Source organism: Eulemur rufifrons, chromosome 29 (assembly GCF_041146395.1).
Source record: "Eulemur rufifrons isolate Redbay chromosome 29, OSU_ERuf_1, whole genome shotgun sequence".
Lineage (NCBI taxonomy): Eukaryota > Metazoa > Chordata > Mammalia > Primates > Lemuridae > Eulemur > Eulemur rufifrons.
In genome coordinates this window covers 86,388,979-86,409,268 of record NC_091011.1, presented here as the reverse complement: position 1 = coordinate 86,409,268, position 20,290 = coordinate 86,388,979, and the positions used below count along the sequence as shown (strand labels likewise).

The 20,290-nt window shown below is 36.7% G+C and overlaps 1 protein-coding gene and 1 non-coding gene across 3 annotated transcripts in view; one reads left to right on the top strand and one right to left on the bottom strand.

Moving 5' to 3' along the window:
- Window positions 1-20,290, top strand: part of DGKI (diacylglycerol kinase iota) — a 405,374-nt gene that overhangs the window by 109,978 nt on the left and 275,106 nt on the right. The gene's annotated exons all lie outside the window — the stretch shown is intronic.
- Window positions 15,204-15,310, bottom strand: LOC138377660 (U6 spliceosomal RNA). Its single transcript, XR_011231826.1, has one exon. It is a non-coding gene; the product is annotated as a U6 spliceosomal RNA (small nuclear RNA).

The following is a 20,290-nucleotide window of genomic DNA, read 5'->3' as shown; positions in this document are numbered from 1 at the left end:
TTCAGTCTTTCAACACACCCTGCATGTGTTCAAGAGTCTACATTATTATTTGCTTTTAAAGATCATTACGAGAATAGTGATTTCATTTTTAATTACCTCCCTGCTGAGTTTTCCTCCACTGGCATCTCTTGCTTTTTGTTTGAGTTAACCTATTCTGGATCCAGCTGTCTTCTGGTTACTGGTGTAAAGTAGAAGTGAGTGGCAGGTTGTTATAGCAACTGCATCTGATAGCAGTTGGGGATGCCTATGGGGATTGATCATGAGCTTGAAGAGTCTGCAAGCTTTTCGTAGGAAATTTTTACAGTCATTTAAAGGCCTTTCTTGCAGCTTTTATTCTGATAATGAACTTTTTCATGAATGTTCAGATTGTCTGGAGATGTTACAAAATTAGAATAAGACAGTTGTAAGAATGTTCTGTGATTCCCAGAGAACTATAACATTGAATGTTCTATTGTGGTTCTATTAAAGTTGTGAATAAGAAATATTTTGCAGAGAACAGAGTGCTAATGGGATCACAAACAAAAGCTTTGGAGATTCCCTTTGTCTGTAACTTCCTTAGTAGGTCGTTCAAAGCGTCAAACTCTTGCTCTTAGCAATCCAGCTTCATGCTCTGTTTCTTCCCTTCATACTCCCTACATTTTAGTCACAATGGGTGACTTTTTGTACCCAGCCCAAGACATTCACTGTTACAGCCTGGGACTTTACTATGCTTTCCACTCTTCATAGCAAGCTTTGAACCTAATTCTTCATCCGGTAAAATTCTTTTCAGGTTGAGCTTAAATGCCACCTCCTCTGTGAAGCTGTCCCTACATTCAGAGGCAGAACTCACCTCCTTTTCTGTGCTTCAGGAAGACTAACAATGCCACTAACATAGTAAGTTTGAGGTTCTAGCAGTCATATGGTTAGTCTTCAGGGAGCACAGAGTATTTCTGAGTAACACCTGTTTTTCCTTGTTGCTTTGCACACTTGTCCTTCTGCACACAACAGTGCACTACTGCATGTGTCCACACTTGCTTATTCTGTTGGGCATGTGTCACAGTACATTCTAAATGAAGCTGGGACTTTATTAATGACTCTACAGGACACCATTTAATGCCTAACTGGTGTTTTGGATGATGTTAAAAGGAACAGTGTTCCTGGACTTTAAGGGACTTTCAAAATGAGAGGAAAAAAGGCCGTGGGTCTTATAACCTTCCACCCTGCTCCACCATCAGACTGACGCACTGTCTTGGCCAGTGTTTCTTAGTCTAGGTTTGGCAGGAACCATTTCGTGATCCACATGCCTAGGCTTCAGAGCTTCTAATTTGGTAGGTCTGCAGATGACTCCTAATAAAGACAATGTTTCTCAAGTTTGTCCGGTGACTCTGCACAGTGGACTGAGAGGTGTTGATCTCACAGTGACTACATATTTGAATCCCCCAGGGAGATTTTCCAAATATCAAGGCCTGGGTCCTACCCACACCGTTTAAATCAGAATCTCAAAAAACAGACTACTGATCTAGGCTTCCCTCTTTTTACTTTTCACCAAGAAGCAAGATGTGGAAGAGAGCAGTAAACAGAGAGGGGTGATTATATTATGGGAAACCACAGAGAAGGCTTGGTTGTAATCATTTTTTTGTGGTGGTTATTTGTATTTTTGTTTTCTGATAAGGAAGGAGGAGTGGAGGGTAACAATATGAACAGGTAGAAAGTAGGGCAAAGCCATTTCAGGTGGAAAGATTCCTACTTGTTAAGGCACAAAATGATCAATCTACTTTTGCTGATGGAAAGACCACATTTGTGGATTCATGAAGGAGACCCGTGCATGAACGACCGCAGGGAGGTGGTGGGTGGGGAAACCTGACCTCTCGGTTGAGGATGATGGATTTCATGTGGGAGAGAACAGAGAGTTGTTTTCTGTCTAATCAGGGACTAATTTTATAGATGACATTTTTTCCCCCAATAAGATGTGTTATTGCTATGGTTAGGGTGGATTGAAATGAATGGTAACGAGGAAGGGTTTTGTTCAGGACCAGCTTGTGGCGTAGGCTTGGGATGCTGCCTGGTTCCTATTTTGCATGCCCAACCTGATGAACCAAGATCTACCATGGGATTTGGGCAACTCTCCCCTCTCTCTTCCCCTGCTGCTCTTGCTCTTTCCACTTCCCTATTTTTCTTTCTCTGCTGAGTATGTTGTTGCCCTCTATTCAGGATAAACATCTAAAAGTAGTTATAAAGAAAAAGAAAAAATAAATAAAAAATAAGAAATTATGAGCATTCACATTTTTTAAGATGAAAATTGACTTAGGGGAGACTACATTATTTTAAAAGTGTATTTAAAAGCAGGTATGTGTTACACGTTTTTAACATTTTTGTATCCTTGGAAGAATACTAAAGTAAAATCATGTTAAAATTTTAGATCTATAAAGGACATGCATTTTTGCCCAATATTAGTTCAGGCTACTCCATTAAGGATAATTATCTTAAAACTGGAAGAGAGGAATAAATATTGGTAATAAGAAAGAATCCAAGATCAGAAAGAACCCATTTTTAAAACACCTCCTTTCTTTGAAGAGTGAAGGTTTCCACATCCAAATAAATTATACCACAGAAAATGAGAGATCTTATAAATTTAATCATAGGACCACGGACCAATAATACCTGAGAAATATTGAAAAATGGGAGAATTTCTGGTAGATTAGTGATAAAATATTCCCATTCAAAATTGGGGAAGTAAACTTACAGCTTAATAAGTTTAATGGCAGCCTCTAAAAAATTCCCCTAAGTGTACTTAAACAGATGTTTTATGTAGACTTAGAAAAGGAAATAGTGGTCACAATGAACATGCATGAGTTTCCTAAAATATGTGTAATTTGACTCATTTCATTTATTGGATGGAGTTACTATAGTGATAGATTTGTAAAATTCCATATACAGCTTGTGTCTAGATTTCAGCAATGAATCTGACAATTTTTCATGATTTCCCTATGGTCAAGGTAGAAACAAGAAGATAGGCTAAAATTAGGCCAAGTCACAGTGGGTTAAATCCCACCCCAGTCCACCCCCATGAATATTATTAATTAATTCCAGTCTGGGGGCAGGTATCTCTTTGAGCAGGGATCCTGCAGCTGGTTATGTTCTGGTTGCTATTGTCATCAATGACAGGTGAATCATATATGAATGCTTATCCACTTACCAACTTATGCTAATTCTCCTCTGGGAAACAGAGTGAATACACATGGTGATGGAAATCAGATTTTTCGATATATATATACTGGAGCAATGGTGCAATATTAACCAACATACAGATTATAAAGTCAGAAACTGTGGCAATTAGATTAATGGGTAAATATTAGAGCTTGTCACTATTTATGCTCTAGGCTTTTGTCTAGATCTGCGTTACTTAGAAATTCCAAGCTGAAGCTGGCTGACGATTTGTTAGGGTTCTAATTCCTAAGTTGTGGGAAGGTTGGATTTGATTACTTTGCTAATCCTGAAAGTCTATTATTCTTTGGAATTACTTTGAGAAGGTGTTCTATGAACCACATCATCATCTCAATTATTTATCATGCAGCTAAATCACCCATCTCATCCATCAAACCTGGTTTCATATAACTTGCTGCTGCTTGAATGAAATGAAATCTGTCCTCAAAGGATGAAAATGGTCAACATTCAGAATGTTTAAAAGAATGGCTACAGGTTCAAATGGCATTTTCATAAAAGAAACTCCAATGGTTTGAACAAGATGCTGGAATCTTAGGAAAATACTATTTGTTATTGAGAAAGATGTAGTGTGTATTTTCTACGGTGACAACTTGAGTGGACAGCAGCAACTTGACTGTATAAAGACCTGTATATCTCTGTTGTTTCTAATTTTGCAAGGCTTAAAAATATTTTGTTGAAAAAAATATTTTTATTGAAAAGAGAGAACATATACAGGATAAGAAAAAATATTTATATTTGTAAATTATAAAGGATAATAACACAACAAATATCTGAGTATTCACTGCCAATTTTAATAACAAAGGGTACAACCACAACCTCTGAAGTCCACCTACATATCTTCCTTAAATCATCCCTTGGGCTCCCCAATAAGCCTTAAAAGTTTACTTCTTTTTCTCTTGCTTTTTATTAATATTTCACTAACTATTTTTAATAATGATAGCAGCACAAAACTTATTTGGAATTATTTTTATGTGCTAGGCACTTATAAATGCTATATACTTAACCCTAAAACAATCCTCAGAAGTAGGTGGACTGGTATCCCCATTTTACAGATGAGGAAACTGAGGTGTATAGAGTCAAACAACTGTCCAATCATATTGTTAATAAGCATAGTAACCAGAATTCCAACTCAGGCAGCCTGACTGCAGATTGTGTACTCTTAGCCTCTACACCACACCACTTCTCAAGGATATATAGTTCTATTTGCATGTTTCAATGTTATCTGAATGAAATACAACTGTATGCAATCTACAGTTGGTACTTTTCAATCACCACTGGGTTCTTGAGTTACATCTGTTTTGTTTTATGGAGCTGTAGCCCATTCATTTTCATTGCTATAGAGTATTATTTCACTGTATGAATATATTGCAATGCATTTATCTGTTCTACTTTCATTTGGCATTTGAGCTGCTTTTGTATTTTTCTGTGATAAACAGTGCTGATATATTTTTATATCCTCTTGTGTGTATGTGCTAGAGATTATCTAGGGTCTATACCTTGGAGTGTGATTCCTGTGCTTTGTGTACCTTCAATATTCCTATGTAATACCAAGTTGTTTTCCAAAGTGATGTTCCATATTGTACTCCTTGTAACAGTATATGAGTTCTACATCTTTCCAAGAGGTAATAGTGTCACATTTAAAATTTTTTGTCGGACTCTTGGGTTTGAAGTGGTAGAAAGAAGAATGATGGGGAGGGAGAGAAGGAGGGGGAGGGAAGGGAAAGGAGGAGGAGGAAGATGGGGATGAATTTCCATTTCTCTGGTGAATTTGAGCATGTTTTCACTTTTCTTTTTCTATTTGGATTTCCCTTTTTGTAAACTACCTGTTGGAATGTTTGCCCCCCTTTTTGTTGGGGGGTGTTTATCTTTTTCTTATTGGCTTCTGTTAACCCTTTATCAATTTTATTTACAGAAAATACTTCTTTTATTTTGTGGCTTGTCTTTTCACTCTCTTCATAGTGTTTTTGATGAACAGAATTACTTCATTAAGCCGAATTTATAAATTCTTTTCTTTTAGGGTTCCTGGGTTTTTGTGTGTGTATTCTAATTATTAATTAAATGCTTCTGTCCACTTTGATAAAAAAGGATACTTTCTATGTCATCTTCTAACAGTTACATAGTTTTGTATTTCACATTTCCATCTTTAATCTACCTGGGATCAATTATATGTATATTTGAGGTAGGGATCCATTTTTTTTCTATAAGGTTAAGAAATGATTCTGGGAACATTTATTTAAAAATCCCTCTCTCCTCACTATTCTGCAATGCCAGTTTCATAAATCAGGTTTCCATATATATATATTTTTTTTTTTGGTCTGTTTCTGAGTCTCTTTTTTTGTTTCATTGGTCAGTTTGTTTATTCCTGTCTCAGTACCACGTCGTATTAATTGCTAATACTTTATAACAACTCCATATCAGTAAATGCTCTCCCTGTTTTCACCTTTTTCTCATCAGTAGCCTTGGCTACTGTTGTTCTTTGCTCTTCTATATACATTTTAAAATTATCTTGTCAATTCACCCAAAAGCCTGTGGGAATTTTGATTGAAATTTTATGGATCCATAAATCATTCAGGGGAGAACTGACATCTTCAAAATATTGAGTCTTCCATTATATGAATATAGTTTCCCTTTTATTTGGGTTTTAATGGCTTTGTAATATGTCTTCAAATATTGCCTCTGCCCAATTCTTTCTCTTCTCTTTCAGAATCTCTAATAGACTTAGATTTACTTTTTCCTTCTCTCTGTCTCTTAACATTTTCATAATTTCTTTAGATCTGCATTGTAGTTTACTAATTTTCTTTTCTGCTGCTTCTGTCTGCTATTATATCCATTTGTTATCTACTTTTAATTATAGTTTCCGCATTAAAATTTATTTTTATTCTTTTAAAAGCAGTTATTGATTTATTTATAGTCTCTTGCTCTTTACTTTTAGTTTTAACCCCATCTTTTATTTTTTTAAAGACATTAAGCATAATTAATTTATATTCTATTAATTGTTATGATAATTCTGGAGTTTTTGCTGGTTTGCACTCATTGGTTCTTTTTTATCCTCCTGTGCTTATGATTTTTGATGGAGATTTTATGTGTCTTGGTTTTTTGGAATTCTTTGAGACTTGGGTTAAAAATTGGTTTCTCTAAAGAGGATTTGTATTTGCTTCATAGGCATTTGGAGAAACTTATCAACCCATAACTGCTTTATACTAAATATTTGGATTGAAGGATTTTGGATATCCTGGGGAACAAAGCTATGTAAAGGCTAGTATGTAGTCAAATATCTTGGGAATATTTTTTTCTTTCATTAAAGACAGACAGTTTTCTTGTAGTCCTTAAGATGAATGGAGTTTTTGAGATTTAGTTCTTTTTTTTCCCCTGAGGTCTATTTGAACAATGTACCAGACATGTTTGCATATTAATACATCCTGACTGCATCCTCTCTCCCTGACACACAATTCTGTGACTCCCAGCGATCACAGTGGCCCGTAAAAATGAGAGGCCCTAAAGGTTCAAGCTTCATTAATTTCATGATAAATCCACCTCTGCTTAATAGTGTGTGTTCATCATTTTATCACATCAAGTACACTGGAGCTTCACAAACAAACATTTTTTATTATACAAGGTAGTTTATAGTCTCATATTTCCTGTACAGTGTTATCGTCTCTCTTTCACTGTCGAGGGAAGGAAGGCTTGGAGCAGTTAAGTGACCTGCTCTGAGTCATAAAGTTAATAAGCCTGAATCTGGTTTTTTGTCCACTCCACTTTCCACTTTATGTTGACAGTCCTCTATTTAATGATAATATTTGCCTTTTCAAAGCCTGTACTGTGTTCTAGGAAAAAGGTATCTTTCACATTCTTATTTAATTGCATCTTCACAACAACCTCATGTGATATGAACTATTCTTCCTGTGTTATAGATGAAGAAATTGAAGCTAAGAGGCACTAAGTAATAGATAGAGCATAAATTTAGTAAGTAAGAGAGCTAAGCTTCCACTTCAGGTCACTTTAAATTCTGTTTCTGTCACCTCCTCATAGAAGCCTTCCCTAGTCAATGTAGTTCCCTTCTCAACCACTTTTTCCCATTGTTTTCTTCATAGCATTTGTATCTGTTAGCAATGATTCATGTGTTTGTTTACTTTTTATTGTCCGTTTTCTCCTCGGGATCATAACCTCAACAAGAAGAGGGACCATGTGTGTTTGGTTTACCTCTGTGCAACTGGTAATGAGTTTGAGCCCAGAACATAGTAGGCACTGAGTCAAAATATGGAGTGCCTAAAAGTCTGTTTCTGAAATCCATTTTCTTGTTGCTAAATATGCTTATTGATTGCAGCAACATGGATGGAACTGGAGGACATTTTGTTGAGTGAAATAAGGCAGGCATAGAAAGATAAATGTTGCATGTTCAGCTAAAAAGTTGATCTCCTGAAGGTAGTGGATGGAAGGATGGATGGTTACCAGAGGCTTGGCAGGGGATGAAGAGGAGTTGGTTAATGGGTAGAAAAAGAGAGTTAGATAAAAGGAGTAAGTTCCAGTGTTCGATAGCACTATGGGGTGATGATAGTTAGCAATAATATATTTCAAAATAGCTAGAAGATTTGGAAAGTTTGGAACATTTGAAATGCTCCTAACACAAAGAAATAATAAATATTTGAGATGATGGATGTCCCAATTACCCAGATTTAATCATTACACACTATATGCTCAGATCAAAATAATTATTACGTGTTATATGCTTGTATCAGAATATCACATACACCCCCTAAATGTGTACAACTCTTATGTATCCATAAAAACTTCAAAAAAATAGAAGAGGAATCTGTGATTTAAAAGAGACCAAAGAGACATATTAATCAACTATAACATAGGCATATTATTTGGATTGCCATTTTCATACCAGTTTTTAAAAATTATGAGACAATCAGGGGAATGTAAACACTAATTGGATGTTTGATTATATTTTGGAAATGTTAATATTTTTGTGGGTCTGTTTTTAAAAAATTTCGTATTTTTTTAGACACATACAGAGATATTTCTGGGTAGAATGACATAATGTCTGAAATTTGCTTCGAAATACTTGAGGGGTAGGGTGGATAAATGAGGAGAGAGAGAGAGAGAGAGAGAGAGAGAGAAAATAACACTGGCCATAAGCATTATGCATTTTTTTTTTTACTTTTGTACATGTTTAAAATTTCTATCATAAAAAAGTTTGAAAAGAAAAAAAAAAAGTAAATATGCTTATTGAATAGGATTTTTCCTATTATCTTAGAATAAGACAGCCAAGTCCCAAAGATGAACTAAGTATCCCACGTTCTAAGTTTAGAGAGCTGCCAGAGCTTAAGGCCAGACACCTATTGGGAGGATTGAGATCAGAAAATTATTCCATTAAAGCCTTCACTTCTGTTGCTGTAAATCAATGTAAGGGGAGGATGGGAGAGAAGACATTGTGCTGTTTGAAGTACAGTTTAGTAAAGAAAGTTTAGTGGCTTCCTTCACTCTGTATCTACCACTGCAGGGAAGTGGAGAGAGCTCGAAGAGAATAATAACATGAGTTATGGGTGTCTGCAAGAAGGGACATTGCAGACAACCTCCATTAGGACATATGTTTAGTTGGTGGGCTTGGCTGCCTGGCTATCCGGCAGAAGAAAAGAAATGGTAAAGAGACATCTTGGTGGGGTACTGCCAGGCAGAAATGAGGCACAGGTTGGGGTTATTTCAAGTTCTTGGTTCTCACAAAGTTTGGAAGATTGATCCCACACCTGCTGTCAGGCTCACATACTTGAAATTTTGGGAGTAGAGGTCCAGTCTTGTTATTATCACCACCATTTTGGAAGAGTTGCAGGCAAAAAACAACACAAAATAAAAATCCTGTGTATTAGAAGAACGCATCATGATGCCACCATCCTGGGAGCAGCTGGAAGATCTGACGAGATCTTGGTCAGGATGGTCAATGCTGAAAGAACTGTGTGGGGTAAGGCCATGGTCAGTGTAGCACACTGAAGCCACCACCGGTCCAAGACCGTGAACTCAACCTGCCCTTGTGGCTAGCCAAGGCCAGCGCTGCTGCCAAACTCATCCAATCAATTGAGGACACTGTCTTTTCCCTCTCCTTCCTTCCTCCCCAACAGTAGAGGAATGGAGGTACATATAAGCAGACCTTCCTTGCCCTGCCCCAACTCAAAGCCACTTATGCCACAGGTCTAGGGGAAGAGAGGAAGAGTTTTGAATTAGAGTTGAGAATGAAATGAACAAGGTTAAAATGAACAGGATTGATCAGTAGAACTCAAATGAGATTGTTAGGAGAGACATCTAGTAGGAAAGAGGGATTTCACATAGCATAATTGGGGAAATAGTTATTGAGTTATTTCAATAGTTATTGAAATAGAATAAAGTTCTTTCTCATTCATAATCAAAGAAGTTGAGACTCCACATGAAACTATCATAATAATTGTCTCTGAAAGGTGAATAACTTAGGACTAATTCTTAGGTGAAAATTGTTTAAAATAAGGTTATTATGGTACTTCAGTATACTATCCAGTCTTTGCCTTCCTTTTCATGGTAAACACTGGTGTGAAACCTAGCATTTAAAAAATATTTTTTTTATTTCAGCATATTATGGGGGTACAAATGTTTAGGTTGTTTTAGCAGGAACTGAAGACCAAACATCACGTTTCCCCTTGGTGTTATACATAATATTTCATCTGTGTAGCTATTTTAATGTATTTAGATAACAAGGAAAGAAATATATCCAGAGTCACAGCAAACAAGACGCTCCAGTGGTTTGTATCTTTGGTTATAAAGGCCTTATAAAGGAACACTAATGAATTGTGTCATAAACAAACCTTAATCCTGGCAATATAATGGGATGGTAAATAGGCACTATTCTTTAGAAAGAAAAGTATTTCTGGATGTTTGCTAATCTGTGTGGCAATCCTACTATTGGAATTAGCATGGATCTGAGTTTTAATAGAATAACATGCTTGGTGCATAGTAGGAATGCAATAAATATTAGCTAAAAAAATAGATAGGCTTCAGAATGGTTCTGTGGGCTCATAAGTAAAGGCATTTATAAACTTTTTATATTTTGCTTCAGACGCTCTCTTGGGCTTATCTTTTTATTGCATGCTCCACATTTTATTTCATGATCACATTGATTATCAGAGAAATAAGAAACAAATTATGTTTGTGGATACTGACCTCTGTTGTTTAATAACAATAGCTATCATTTAAAAAATTTACCCTTTACCCAGCAATTTACATGGTTTATTCTTTTTTATTTATAATTTTTATTGATATATATTTAAATGCAAGATATAATGAGTTTTGACAATTGTGTACAACTGTGTAACCCACATCTCCATCAAGATACAAATCATTTTTGTTACCCCAGAGAGTTAACTTGTCTGCCTTCCTAGTCACTCCCCTCCCCTCAACCCGGCAACCACTGTTCTGGTTTCTACTACAAGAAGTTAGTTTTGCCTGTTCTAGAACTTTATAAATATATACATATACAATATGCTATTTTTTGTGTCCCATTTCTTTCACTCACAATAATGTTTCTGAGATTCATTCATGTTGTTGGAAGTATCTGTAGTTCATTCTTTTTCATTGCTGAGTAGTATTTCATTGTATGAATATACCGTAGTATCTTTTATCCCTTTTCCTGTTGATGGACATTTGAGTTTTTTTCTTTTCTTTTTTTTTTATTTGCTAATATGAATAAAGTTGCTATGAATATTCATGTACAAGTTTTTATTAATATGTCTTTTGTATAAATATCTAGGAGTGAAATTGCTGGGTCATGTTGCATTTTTATGTGTAACTATATTAGAAACTATCAAATAGGTTTTAAAGTGATTTACCATTTTTATACTTTCACCAACAACGTCCGAGAGTTCTGGTTGGTTGTTCCACGTTCTTGTCAACATTTTGTGTTTCCCGTTTTTTTACTTCTAGTGACATGAAATCAAATTCATTGTGAATTTACTTTATGTTTTCCTGATGTCTAAAATATTAAGCATTTTTTTCTGGATTTATTGGGAAGATTTATAGATCTTTCTTCTTTTGTGAAGTGTACCTATAGAATTTCGTTCATCTTCATTTTTGACAGTTGTGCTGGATGTAGAATTCTTCATTGACAGGTTTTTTTTTTTTCCCAGCACTTTTAATATGTCACCCTACTGCCTGCCTTCTAGTCTCTGTGTTTTTTGATCAGAAGCCAGCTGCTCATCTTATTGAGAATCCCTTGCATATGATGATTCATTTTCCTGTTGCTGCCTTCAAGATTTTCTCTTTGACTTTTGACAGTTTGACTATGATGTTTCTAGATGTGGAGTTCTTTGAGTTTGTCTTCCTTGAAGTTTTTTGAGCTTCTTGAATGTGTAGATTAATGCTTTTATTTTTCATTCAGATTGGGAATTTTCTTTTATTTCTTCAAATATCCTTTTTGCCCCTTTCTTTCTCTCTCTGCCTTTTGGGATATCGATTATGAATATGCTGGTGTGCTTGATGGTATCCCACGGGTCTCTGAGGATCTGTTCTAGTTCTTTAGACGTGATTTCTTTTAGTTCTTTAAACATTTTTAATTTAGATGATTTATTTATTTTTAATGTCTGATCTTCCTGAGGGGCAGTTTCTATTGACTACTTACTGCCTTCTCTGTGTATGATGATACTTTCTTGTTTCTTTTTTTTTTTTTTTTGAGACAGAGTCTCACTCTGTTGCCCAGACTAGAGTGAGTGCCGTGGCGTCAGCCTAGCTCACAGCAACCTCAAACTCCTGAGCTCAAGCGATCCTCCTGTCTCAGCCTCCCGAGTAGCTGGGACTACAGGCATGCGCCACCATGCCCGGCTAATTTTTTTTTTCTATATATATTTTTAGCTGTCCATATAATTTCTTTCTATTTTTAATAGAGGTGGGGTCTCACTCTTGCTCAGGCTGGTCTCGAACTCCTGAGCTCAAACGATCCGCCCACCTCAGCCTCCCAGAGTGCTAGGATTACAGGCGTGAGCCACCGCGCCCGGCCTCTTGTTTCTTTTTATTTAAAATAGGACATTTTTAAATAATATAATGTGAAAACTCTAGAAATAAGATTTTCCCTTATCTCTCCCCATTTGTTGATGTTGTCAATGCTGTTTATTTATAGACTAATTCTGTAAAGTCTGTTTTCTATGTTGTGTGTGGTTACTGAAGTCTCTGGTTAACTTACTGATCACTTAATGGTCTAATGATTGGACAGAGATTTCCTTAAATACATGGGATCAATAAGTCTCCCCAACTTTGCCATGGAGCTCTGTGTGAATGGTGGGGCTTGTCTTTAACACTTAGGCACATGGTTTACAACTTTGTGTTAGCTTTCACTGGCTGCTTGTGTAAAGACTTCATGTTAGCCAGAGGTGAGACATTAGAGCCTTCTCAGATTTTTCAGGGGAATGTATATAGTCTTACACATGTGCATGGTCTTCTAAATTTCTAGGAATGCGTCAAAGCTTTTCCAAGCACCATATGGATAGCTTACTCTTCAGCTTTTCCTTTTAAGTTGTTTGCATAGCTTCTTGTTTGCCCCAATTGTTATCACTATCTCAGGCAACTATGGTGTTAAATATTCACAACTGATTATTTTCAACAAATACCACTGGGGAAATGCTGTTAGTGCTGAGTGGTGTCTGAGTCAGGTCAAATAAAAGCAAGCCATAAAATAGGGGTTTTCGGGGAATGTCAGACATGTCAAATTATGACAATCATCCAAGAATAGTGTTTTAGAGAAGCTCCAAACCTGTTTTGCCCTCTCCAGCGGCTGCTGGGTTGCAGGTTTTTGCTGTGATGAGGAGCTGTTGGTTTTAGTGCTACTGTGGATCAGGGGAGAAATGGGTGGGGATAGAGCAAATTAAAATGCCATGATGTCATTATTCTTACTGAGGTTTAGTCATTTTTCTCGACCAAATACTTCTTGGATTGTTGCAAGAATTCTTGAAAAATGCATTCAAGAGTTCTGGACAAAAATGATTTTAATAATTTTTGCCAGTGTTATCATTGCTTTTATGGAGGAGCAACTTTTCAGGGGCTATGGCTCTGCCATTCCTACTGCAGGCACAGAAATAGGAAGGAGTGGCAGAGTAAGTAGATATATTGCTTGATACTTCTTTTGATAAGTAGAAGTGTTTAATTTTGATGTAGTCCATCAAAATTTAGGAATTCTTTCTTTTATGGTTAGGACTTTCTGTATCCTGTCTAAAAAATATATTGCATACTCCAAGATCACAAAGTTTGTTTTTAAAAAATATTTTTCTTCTAAAAGCTTTGCAATTTTAACTTAGGTTTATGTCTGTAATCCCTGTTGAAGTATTATTTGTACACAGAGTGAGATAGGGGTCAAGGTTAATTTTTTCCCATAAGAATATCCAGTTTTTCTGGCATCTTTTCTTGAAAAGATATTCTTCTTGTCATTGAATTTGCACAGCCTCTTTTTACATGTGTGGGTCCATTTCAGAATCTCTATGTTTTTCAGTTGATCTACTTGTCAATTTTTCCTTTAATATCACATGTTCTGGATTTTCTTTAAGCTTTGTAAGTCTTGAAATTGGTGAGTTAAAGTACTCTTTTTCTTCTTTTTCAAGATTATTTGGCTATTTTGTGTCTTTTTCATTTCTATATAAATTTAAAAATCAGCTGGGTTTTGATAGGGGTTGTGTTGATTCTGGGTATCACTCTGGGAAGATTTGATATGTACAGTATTGATCTTTCAATACACAAATATGATATCTTAATTTATATCTTTAATTTTTGTCAGTGATGTTTTACAATTTTTAGGGTAAGGTCTTATAAATATTTATTAGATTTATCCTTTGATAGCTCATAGTTTTGAGTGCCATTGTTAATATTATTTTTAAAAATTTATTTTTCAATTTGTAGTTGCTTACATATAGAAATAGAGTTGATGATTGCATATGGCCTTTGTACACTGGAACTGCAAACTCCACATACTCCTTGTGGTAGATGTTTATAGATTACTTGGAATTTTATGTAATCATGCCCCCTGAAAATAGACTTTTACTTTTTTCTTCCCAATCTGTATGCCTTTATTTCTTACTTCCTTTTTCCCCCCTCTCTCTTAACTACCCTGGCTAGAACCTCCAGTACAGTGTTGACTAGAAATGGTGAGAGCAGGCCAGGTGTGGTGGCTCATGCCTATAATCCTAGTGCTTTAGAAGGCTGAGGTGGGAGGATCGCCTGAGGCCAGGAGTTGGAGGCTGCATTGAGGTATGATTGTGCCACTCACTTCACTCCATTCTGGGTGATAGAGTGAAACTTTGTCTCAAAAAAAAAAAAAAAAAAAAAAAAAAGAAAGAAAGAAAGAAAGAAAAAGAAGAAGTGGTGAGACCAGACATCCCAGCTGTGTTTCAGTGTTAGGGGAAATTGTTTGGTCCTTCTCCTTTACGTATGGTATTACTTACAGATTTTTCACACATATCAGACAGAGACTTTTTTTCTTTTCTTTCTTTTTTTAAAGCTTGTTGGAAGTTTTTATCATTATTTCTTTTTTGCAAGTAAGCCTGGAGGACACATATGAAGTACAAAGATTTGGTTAGTGCTGAGTTAGTTGCTAGGAGGCAGGGGAAATGAAAAGAACAAACACACCTGCAGGCCAGACTGGATGGGATGGACAAAGGCCACATAATGGCAATGCAGACGGGCTGGGCGGGGGTGAGGAGACCTGATTTGTATTCCTGGCTCTGCCACCAACTTGCTATTTAACCTTAAATGTGGCACATTGCCTTTCTACCTAGCACTAGGAGATAAAGCTGAGAGCCAAGTTGATCTCAGAGAGAATTTAGTAAAGTTGCAAATGTGATTAAAAGATTTGAAAAATAAGAAATGGGAAAAGAGAATAATGAGCCTGGATTTCCTTTGTCTGCTAAAAAGAAGGCTGAGATTTGAATTATTTTTACACTAATTCTGGTTCACTGCACCAAGACAACCATTCAATATTTTTTTAATATTAAAGAAATTTTTACATGGAATGCTTCACGAATTTGTGTGTCATCCTTACGCAGGGACCATGCTAATCTTCTCTGTATCTTTCCAATTTTAGTATATGTGCTGCCGAAGCGAGCACTACTTTTAAGTAGTTCTTTTACTAAAGTATCTTCATCTGAATCACTGGGGGTGAATTCTGTTTTCTGCCAGGACTCTCCCCTCACTGATACAAGTTGGCAGTGTCTCCTCAACATACAGGTGTGCTCTGGGGTCTGTCTGCCAGCCTTCCCATATGCCTAGGCTGACCTCAAAGTAAGTGGGTAGGTCTCTGTCTCTAACCACAAACCTTGCCATTATATTTATGATGTTCTGGGTTGTGGCTTAGGAAAATTATTTTAACCACTTTGCATGTCATTTGACTCCATTCCTTTGGGTTACGCAATTTATTCCATTTTTATATGTCCCTTCTGAGAATGCAGATACCCCCATGAGGGACAACAGCTTTCAGCTGGCAAAATTGTATTGGGTTATCTGTTCAGTGATACCATCAGCTGAGCAAGATTGTGGTTGTGATAGCAGAGGTGTCAAGGTGGTGGGGACTTGAAATGGGTGGGAACCAACGTGCTAGCATGGAAATGGTAGGGGTTGGGGAGATTCTATCAATAATCTTTTCTTATTGATTATTTTTACTGGGAATGGCCCTGTGGAAATCTAAATTCTTTCTCTGAAAATTTCTGTGAAGTCCCAAAGGGCTTATGTTTTTATGGTTATTTTTGTTCCCAGGCTAATGCTTTTCCTACATTTGTTCAATTCCGGATTATCTTTTTATCTCAGTAGGTAAAGTCTATTCTGTATTCATTGACCTAGATGTAAAATTCAGTCCCTTCTTCAAGTTCCACATTCATTAGATCTCACTGCCTTTAAGGCAAGAGGTAGACTTCCCTGAAGTGCAGGTGGGAAACAGAGGAGGAGACAGAGTAGGCATTTCCGTTACAGCAACATAACAACTTCCAATGAGCATTGGACTGTGTTCTTAAAATGTTCATCTACCCAACACGAGGGCATTTGCTACAGTCAGAATGTTTATGCCCCCTCCCCTTCCCAAATTCATGGTTAAAATCCTAACCTCCAAGGCAACGGTATTAGGAGGTGATTTGGAAGGTGATTAGATCATGAACGGGATTAGTACCCACATGACAGAGGCCCAAGGGAGACTGCTTCCTCCTCCATATGGAGACTCAAGGAGAATGCACCTTGTATGAACCAGGCAGTAGGCCCTCACCAGACACCAAATCCGCTGGCACTTTGATCTTGGATTTCCCAACCTCCAGAACTGTGAGAAATAAATGTCTGTTGTTTATATACTATCCAGTCTATGGTATTTTGTCATAGCAGCCCAAATGGACTAAGACAGTGTGTCACGGTCATTGCAATCGTTGCATGCCCTGGCCTCGTACCAACTTGTGAATCCTTCTCTTCCTCCCTCTTCTAGGGCCTTCGTCTCTTCCCTCCTTTTCCCCTTTAGAGAAAATGCAGAGTGAAGGAGACTTTGGAACCAGACATTTGGGCTCCAATCTTGGTTTATCCCTGATTAGCTTATATGGCTTATCTATGTTAGTTAAACTTTCTAACATCAATTGATCCATCTGAAAAGTGCGCATAATGAAACAATCCATTTCATAAGTTTGTCATGAGTATTAGAGGTGTGCTGTGGTTTGCTACCAGCATACCTTCTCAGAATCAAGGTACTTATTTCTCAGCTGCCAGGAGTGTTAGCTGCTGATGGTTACAGCTGAGCCCCTTCCCAAGTATTGTCCTTGGCATAAAAGAGTCTCTTGCCTGTGGTGATACTCTCCTTGGGGGCTGCCCATACCCAAGGACTGGTTGATGTGGCTGTTTAAAGGCTTGTCCTTTTAACTCAAATTGGAACAATTCTGATGGGTCATTCTAGTTCCAGAGCTTCTTGTGAGGCCACCTGGGCCTTCCATTACAACTATATCACATTTTAGTGCAAGGTTGGCTTCCCTCATGCCCTGACAAGCATTCTCTAGTAAGTCTCCTAAAAACTTCTGTCTCAGAGTCTGCTTCCAGCATAAGAGAAAATGGTTAAAAGAATGTCCAGTGCATACTAGGTGCCCAATAAATTGTTGTTATTGTTGCTTGGAGGGTGAGATAATTTATCTCAAGAGATTTTCCAGAATATTCTAGATATACACACACACACACACACACACACACACACATATGAGTATAAATCTACACAAGGAATTTTAATTAATAGTTTGGACCATGAGTAGTGAGAATAAAATTATTCTAAATTTTGACAACGAAAAAATGGTTATTTTGTTTGTTTTTTAAAAATGTTATTTTACTGGAACATATTATAATCAGCCTGCTGCAATAAAAGCAGGATCTTGTTATTTAGTAATTGACTCTCATCTGATACTCTTAGGTACTGTAATTTTGTTGTCTCTGCATATTTGATTATTAATCCAAAACAGATAGAGGTACTGACAGTTAACATTTCTGTAAGGTTAGAAGTTAACCTGTGAAAAACTGATGCATTATGTTTTTATAGACTAAAAGAGAAGTTAATGCCACAGAGGTTAAGATCTTATTAGCCTGTAGAAAGTAAACTAATCTTACATGTAATTTAGCAGTCTTTTTAGGCATTTCTTTTCTGACTATTATAAATCTCAATTTCTTATATATACTTTGAATTTGCATTTGTCTTTGTCAGATGTTCACTATCTGTTTGTATGAGAATGATGTTTTGAACAGTGGCATTTTGTGGGAATGTGTTTCTGCCTAAGTATGATTGGTTTCCCAAGGGTAGCATTATGGTGGGAAGGCACCCAAAATTTCATAGGGGCAATTGGAGAAGAGAAGTCAACATTTTGAATAGCCAAACCCTATTATACAAAATCCAAACTTTGGGTCTAGTTTTGAAGTATGTATACTTGCTAGTGTTGCCATAACAAACTATCATACGCTGAGTGGCTTAAACAACAGGAATTTATTGTCTCATGGTTCTGGACTGTAGAAGTCCAAGATCAAGGTGTTGGTGTGGTTGATTCCTTCCGGGGTTGTGAGGAGAATTTTGTTCTAAACCTCTATCCTAGCTGCTGGTAGTTTGCTGTCACTCTTCAGCATTCCTTGGCTTCTGGCAGCAGTACTCTTATCCCTGCCTTCATCTTCACATTGCGTTCTCCCTCTGTATGTGTCTGTGTTCACACTTCCCCTTTTTATAAAGACACCAGTCTTACTGGCTTAGGGGCCCATCCTAATGATCACAGTTTAATTTGATTACTTCCGAAAATACCCTATCTCCAAATAAGGTTCCATTCTGAGATACTGGTGACTGGGGCTTCAACATATGGAAAGGGTTTTGGGGAGACACAATGCAGCCCAGAACAGTAGGATTACTTTGTCTTCATTCCCAAGGATTCCTTTATGCCTGGAATGGTGCCTTAAGGAGAAGAATGTTATTAACTCCTGAGAGAATCTCCATTAAGTAAATGAGGTTTATTGCCACCCCCCACACCAAGCCCATCCCAGCCTTGCCTTATGGATGTGGTTATGATAAATCTCACTTAGGAAATAAAACCCATCTAAGAGATGAGTTCCCAAATTCTCAGGGCATTTAGCAGCCAGTCAATTTTTACATATTAAACAACAAAAAAATCATCTTTTTGGTGTTGCATTTATTTACATGAATATAATAAAATAAATAATTCCAATGGCATTTGGATTGCATTTTTCTTAAAAAAATATTGATAAACTTGTCTGAGGAGAGAGTGTGGTGTTTTCTGATTTTGTATTAGGAAGGTAGGCGAGTCAAGGAAGAAGAATGATTCCTTTGACAACCATGGAATTATTTACTGACTAGAAAAAGAAGCTTCTGTTTGAATAACCCCTTTGAACTGCCTGAAATGCGGTGGAAGCTTGTCAAATGTTTGTTGAATGAACGAAGTGTCCAGGGAACTTAGACTATTTGAGAGCAATCAAAAAGCACATATTTATTCAGAGATTTTTCATGTACCTAGGTTTGACTGATGCTGTGGGGGCCACTAATTTGTATAAGAATAATAATAGCAGCAAGTATTTATTGTGCTTGCACTGTGCCAAGCATCCTGCACACATTTTTTTCACTACTGTCTGAGTTAGGCACTATTTTATTTTACATATAAGGAAACTGAGGTTAACTTACCACACAGCTATTTAGTGGTAAGGTAAGGTGTGTTCTTAACTTCTGCACTCTAATGCCTACTACACATGGCCTCTCTCTAGTAGAAGCTTATGTGCTTATTGTCGAGATAGGACACTTATAATTAAGGCAATTAGAAAATTAGTGTAGAAGATGCTACTTGTGTAGGCTCATTTGCTATGTATGTGTGTGCTGTCAGCATTTCATAAAAGTGTGGGTTTGTGTAATGGTTAAGTGTGTACACTTTGGAGTTAGATGCCTAGATTCAAATCTCATTCGGACCTCCTCTTATGTGTATGAACTTGGACATGTAGCTTAAATGTTCTGTGCTATAATTTTTAAAATTTAATATGAAATAGGATCATAAAGGTCCCTACCTCATTGTCGTGAGGGATACATTAGAAATGTAAAATGATTCAGCACCTGGCAAAATAGGTTTCCTGCTAGAATGTAAACTCCACAAAGGCAGCAATTTGTGTTTTATTTATTCGTGTCTCCTACATATTTAGAACAGTGGTTGGTATAAAATAGACATTCAGTAAATACATTGTTGACTGAATGAATGTATTTCAGTATATAAATGCCTGGGCTTGGTTACATTAACAAACATAATGAGGTAGTCAGATGTTTGCACATCTATGTGGAACAGTGGTTCACAGCCCAGGATCACATTAGAAATACTTGGGAGGCTCCTGAGTGGACTGATTCTCAAGTTCCACCATGGGCAAAAGTTTAGTACTACTGTTGGAGAATCACTGTGAAAGTAACAAATATAGAATAATACTCATATATTGTATTGAAGATTCAGAACCAAAAGTGATTTTCTGAATGACTTACGCCCAGTAGGAAACTAAACACAACCTTTGTTTCAATAGTAATTACATTCTTAAAAATTTTAATGTACCTTAAAAT